This window comes from Neovison vison, chromosome 1, assembly GCF_020171115.1.
Source record: "Neovison vison isolate M4711 chromosome 1, ASM_NN_V1, whole genome shotgun sequence".
NCBI classification, from domain to species: Eukaryota; Metazoa; Chordata; class Mammalia; order Carnivora; family Mustelidae; genus Neogale; species Neogale vison.
In genome coordinates, this window is record NC_058091.1 from 23,269,675 (window position 1) to 23,275,791 (window position 6,117).

At 44.0% G+C, this 6,117-nt stretch overlaps 1 protein-coding gene across 1 annotated transcript in view; it reads right to left on the reverse strand.

Moving 5' to 3' along the window:
- The window catches only part of ARMC2 (armadillo repeat containing 2), a 111,013-nt gene extending 106,271 nt beyond the window's left edge, over positions 1-4,742 (reverse strand). Inside the window, exon 1 of the mRNA XM_044244526.1 lies at positions 4,549-4,742. The gene's annotated coding sequence lies outside the window, so the exon portion shown is untranslated. The remainder of the gene's footprint in view (positions 1-4,548) is intronic.
- Between the last annotated feature and the right edge of the window lie 1,375 nt (positions 4,743-6,117).

Sequence of the window (6,117 nt, forward strand, 5' to 3'; positions counted from 1 at the left end):
CAGAAATTTTTTTACCACAAATTCTAAAACAACTTTCTCTCTCCCTCTTCCTTTCTCTTTCTCCCAAACCTTAATGGTTACATTGTGAGAAGCAGATTCAATAATGTAAGATCTGCACAGTTAATCTACTATTATTATTTGTGTTAATATATCATGAACTAAATCAAATATGGACATATGTCCATATTTGGACATAGTTTAGCTTCTGTGCTTTGTCTAAAACCTCATCCTTCACAAAACTGTTGTAGGGATTCATTGAGATGATGTCCCTGAATTTTCAGGGACACCAAATGAACTGAGTTAGAAGCATGTTTTTAGGGGAGAGGGAAGGATTTTTTTCTTTGTTAGATTATAAATTCTTATTATAGAGGATTTTTGCCAACTTAAACAATCACTCAGAGTTTGAAAGCTTGTCTGTTACAGTAAAGGACACCTGAACCATAAAACAACAGTATCACAGAAATTTTCACTCTACAAAAATTCTCTTGACAACTGGAACAAATCCATTCGGCTAGTATGGATTAACTGTTTCCTATGTACAAAGCCCTCTGCTCGGATCCCTGGGAACACAGGAATGAATACTGTCTCAACTCTCAGCCAAGAAGGCCACTAATGCTAGTTAAATATTTGTCTTACTACCAAGCATTGTGCTAATCAGTCTCGAGGACATCATCTCACTGAATCCCTACAACAGTTTTGTGAAGGATGAGGTTTTAGACAAAGCACAGAAGCTACGACATATGTCCAGAGATGATACTGAAGCTATACTCATGAGCTGGGGTGGAAAGAGGCAGGGCCACCAGAGGCCTTGGGGCTGCGGCTATGTCTGTACCAATATAGAGACAGGCTGATATTTCCAGAACTGGAGCGGCTTTCTTGGAGTGTACCAGCACAATGTCAACTCTGCTTGTACCCAAATGATTTTAATACAAGGTGGAAACTTGTAGGGGCAATGAAAAAAACTGAAATAACTCCCATGTGATTGCAAAAAAAAAAAAAAAAGGATTTCTGATTGGGAGGAAGTGTCAGGGAGGCTTCCCGGAGGAGGTGATGCTTGAGCTTAGTTCTGGAAAATGGGCTGAATTTGAAGCATGTGGCAATGGCAGACATTAGGTCTAGAGTAGAGAAGGAATTTCCAGCAAAGTCAATGAGTGAGCCAAGGCAGAGTGCCAAGAACATATGGGATGTGTGCTGGAGAAGAATGAGCTCTGGAAATACAGATTGGAGTTGGACCAGAGAGAGAACTGAATAGCAGGTCAAGAAATTAAAAAAAAAAAAAAGCTGGTGAGTAAATTAATAGATTTGGAGGCATGATGTGATCTGGCAGGAGAGGGCAGGATGAGAGGAGGTAGTTCTGATGTAATGAGCCAACTAATTCTTAGAGGTCTTCAAGGAAGCATCCCTGGATATGGCTTTCCCTGTCCTCCAGCCTGTTAGGTGTTTCTCCTCCATACTCTACAAGGTCAGCAGCTGGCCTCTGTCAGTACACTTCCCACTGTGTCCCTGTGCTGTCTCACCAGCATTCTGAGCCACAGTTCCTTTTGTGAGGCATGGTTGAAGGTCAACATTTGTTGAATCGCTGAACTCCATTTTCTCTTCTCTCTCTCTTTTTAAGACTTATTTATTTTTCGAGCGAGAGAGAGCACCCATGAGAAGGGGAAGGGGCAGAGGGAGAGGGAGAGAGAGAATCTCAAGCAGACTCCCCGCTGAGCTCAGAGATTGACTTGGGGCTCCATCTCACAGCCCTGAGATCATGACCTAAGCTGAAATCAAGAGTCACCCAGGCGCCCCTGAACTCCATTTTCCAATACAGATCTGAGTCAAGCAATATCAAGCTGAAGGCAATATGGCTTCTTTCATTGGAGACATCTGTTACAGTGGATTAGGAAGGCATATGGGACTTGATTTCAATGGCATCTGACATCTGATTCTTTTTTTTTTTTTTTTTAAAGTAGGCTCCATGCCCAGAGTGGGGCTTGAACTCATGACTCTGAGATCAAGTGTCTCATGCTCTACTGACTGAGCCAGCAGGGCACCCTGTCAAATGGCATTTGATTCTTGATGCCAAGTGGTAATATGAGATCAAATTCAGCCCCCTTTTCCTTTCTTGCCTTTACTGCAAGTTGCCTGGCAGGGAGTAAGACCTGATAAACAGTGTGATCCATGAATGAGGTACTGAAAACCTGAGATGAAGGAGAAAAGGTGAAACAGAGGTAAGAAGATGAGAACAAGTGAGGGAAAACAAGAGCAGAAGAATCAACAGGATTTAGCAGCTGAGAGGACAGGAAGAAGCCAGACGTGACACTTAGTATGCAGACCTGGAGGGGCACCGAGGTCAGAGGACCAAGAGACCTTTTAAAAGAAAGCAGGAGAAGTAGACTTTGAAGGGAAGGAAGGAAAAGGCTATGAGCTGCCTTACATCACTGTCCTGAGTTGATGATGTCTGCAGGACCTCTACAAGATGACCACAGCCAGTGGTAGGAAATCTGAAACTGGGATCTTCCTTTTTAACAAAATATTTCTTACTCATTGGGGGAAAATTTCGGAGTCCTCATTTGTGAAAATTCATACCTAATTATCAAGACCCATCTTTCTCTCTGCCACTAAGAGTTACCTAAACCAGTCTCCTTGCTAAATGCAGCATTTCTCTATCAAGATATTCTGCAACAAGAGAAAGGCTGATCCCCTCCACTCTCTGTTCCCTGCAAATCAAATACAGATCTTCAATTTGTGATAGGGTTACACCCTGAAAAACCCATCCTAAACTGAAAATATTAAGTCAAAAATTCATTCAATACACCCAACCTACTGAATATCATAGTATAACACAGCCTAACTTAAACATGCCCAGAATACTTATATTAGCCCACAGTTGGGCAAAATCAGCTAACACAAAGCCTATTTTATAATGAGTGTTGAGTAGCTCACGTCATTTATGGAATACTGTGCCTAAAATAAAAACCAGAATGGCTTGCGGGAGGGTCGGGGGGTGGGGGTCCTGGGTGGCTCAGTTGGTTAAGTGGCTGCTTTCTGTTGTCCTGATGCTGGGATCCTGGGATGGAGCTCCCTCACCCTGGGGAAATCTCTGCTCAGCAGGGAGTCGGCTTCCCCCTCTGCCCTTCCTCCACTCGGCACCTGCTTGCAGGGTCTCAAATAAATGAATAAAATCTTTAAATTAAAAAGAAATTAAAAAAAAAACAGATGGCTATATAGATACAGAATGGTTGTGAGTGTGTAACAGTGAGTGGCTGCAACTACCCAGCATCCCCAGAGAGTACGACAGAGCCCATCCCTAGGGCAGGAAAAGATAAAAATTCAAAGTATGGTTTCTACTGCATTAAAAATTGCTGCCACACCAACAATAAAGTTGAAAATTTTCAGCTGAACCATGGTGAGTCGAGGCCATCTGCACTCAAGACCCTTTCCATGATTCTGAAATACCTTTCTGTTAACATGAGCACCCAAAGAGGTAGTGGTTAAGTGCATTGCTGGATAAGGGGTTCAAATATTCTCTTGGCAATTCACAGCTATGTGACATTGGCAAAGACCGTAATGCCTCTAAGCTTTAGTTTCCTCATCCGTAAAACAGGGATGCCATAATTGCCTTATAGGATTGTTCTGATAATTAAATAACCTAATCCTTGTGAAGTGCTTTAGTGTGGTGCCTAGCCCTTAAGAAAAAGTTAACTACGACCCAGGCGGATACAATAAAAATTCTCCCATGAATAAAAAACTGCATTTAATGAAAGAAATTGCAAATGAAAGGGAATGAGGTTTGTTAGGTGTTTCCATAAATTTTTGTAAATTAAAATTTAAATGCAAAAAAAATTTAAATGCAGGGTTTCATTGTGAAAAAGAATTTTTATGAAGTATTTTATTGAATATCAAGTATGCCAAATCAATAACTAATCAGAATTTTATAGTTTCACAAAATAGGATGCAAATCGAGTGCTTCTTGTTTTTCTACCAATTTAAAATAATTCTAAATTAGAGTGAGATGGAAGAGCCGCTGTGACAGTCGTGGGAACGGACGATCAAAGGCATTATATGTACACATGACGTATTTTAATGTATACTGTTACATTATTTTTTTATTGGGCCCCTCCCTATCTGTTGCCTAAGAGCCCAGGTACAATTTGTGTGGCCGTGGCGAGGTCGCTGTCTATCTAGACAAAACCCCTTGGTTTACCACTTTCATTCAGTAAATATCTCCAAGCTTCTGTTAAGCTCCACACAGTGGACTACACAGTCGGTGTACAGAAATAAGGACAGTCCCGAACCGAGGCCGAGAGCATACACCCTTCTGGGGGCAGAAAGGCAGGCGACAGCAGGAAAGGTCCCGGGTGACTAGGCGGGAGACGCCTCACCTCCCGTACGGACAGAGGTTTCCCCGCTCCCGGCAATGTCCCCTCCTCCACAGGTTCAGGCCAGGACACAACACAGCAGCGCGGTCACTGCCTGCCAGCCCACCCTCCTGCCAGCCCCTTAGCTCGCCGGCTCTGCCAGGCCGGCCGGCGTCTCCATGGTAACCGTACACAAACTACCTACCCCGGGCGCCTGGGCCGCCTGCCTGCAGAGCCAGGTCGCTGCTGGACGTGCGGAGCCGGACAGGAAATGAGCTGGGACCCGGCGCAGGGAAAGGGGCTTCCGGCCAAACGCAAAGCCCCTGTGATTAGCTCTGGTAACAGTAACAGCTGCGGAGTTTCAGCTCATCCTTTAGGTTTCCAGAGGCAGCCAGCAGCCGCGAAGGAGCAGCAGGGCAGGGCGGGGCGGGGCGGGGCGGGGCGGAGTGGGGCGGGGCCGGGAGAGAAGAGACTGGGAGGTTTCCCAGCGCCGCCTGGCCACTGGGCCTGCGCGGTCCCCCAGCGCATGCGTAGGAAGGCTGAGGCCACGGGCGGGCGGGGGACCTGGCGGAGCGAAGGGAGGGTCTTGGGAGAGGGCTGGAGAGGGGGAGTGCGAGGGAACCGCTTAGAAGACGGGTGTGGGGAGGAGTTCCTTATAAATTAACAGCTTACCGAGCCAAATTTGTTGAGACCCTATGAGCTCTCAGCACTTATATTAATAACAACAAAAAGCAGGACGACAGCTTAGTGCTTAGGGTTAAAAGTCAGGCTTTACTGGATTGAAGTTACAGCCCCGTATAGCCTCGAACTAGTTGGCTTACTCTCTCAGTTTCCTCATTTGTAAAAAGGAGAGAATTAGTAGTAGGTCTTGTGGTTGTGGCGAAGACTGAATGAGAAAATAGATATAAAGCGCTATGCATATGGCAATGAATGAAAGTTAAACGTTCGGCTGTTTTTAAGCAATTGCACGGGGGAAGCACTTTACAGTTTGCAAAGGATATTTTATTGTATATTTTCTTTTTAAGTGTCCCTACCACTCTGAGGTAGCAAGCAAGCCTGGCATCCCCATTCACAGGGGACAAAACATCAGTCCGAAGTGTAGCGAATGACAGTGGTAGATTCAAGTCTAGCCTCCCTGTGGGCAAACATTTTTTCTGTACTTACTGCACCATCGCAGTTGATTGGCAAAAAGAATCCCGTTTATATTTTTCCGGTTTAAATTCCGTTCTCTCCTATTAGACCATTCAGCAACACTTTACAGTGTGAAATACAAGTGAGACCATAATCACACTCCATTCAAGTTGACACCACGTTTTATAAATATGGGGATTTTTCAGCTGAAGTGTTGTTGTCAACTTAAAAAATGCCACATGCCTTGGTGCTAAGTATCTTGTAAAGAATAATTAAATTGAAAATATTTTTGAGCACATATTATGTGTAAACCATCATGCTAGGTGGGAAATGATACTAGCCTAAACTAAAGGAATGTAAGTATTCTTCAAAGGATCCAAGAGGAAAACTTATTAGTGGGTTGGGTAATTTTAAGTCCTGAAACAAAGTATTTGTGTTCTTCCAGGTTTCAATTTTCCAAGTGAGTCAACATGTCATCACATTATCAAGTCCCACTGGCCACTGGACTCCATTATACCAAGGGAACTTTGCCATTTAATATAAAAACATAACTAATATTTTGAATTCACAACTTGGGAGATGTGACTAAAATGCAACTTTCTGGGTGCCTGGGTGGCTCAGTGGATTAAGTCTCTGCCTTCAG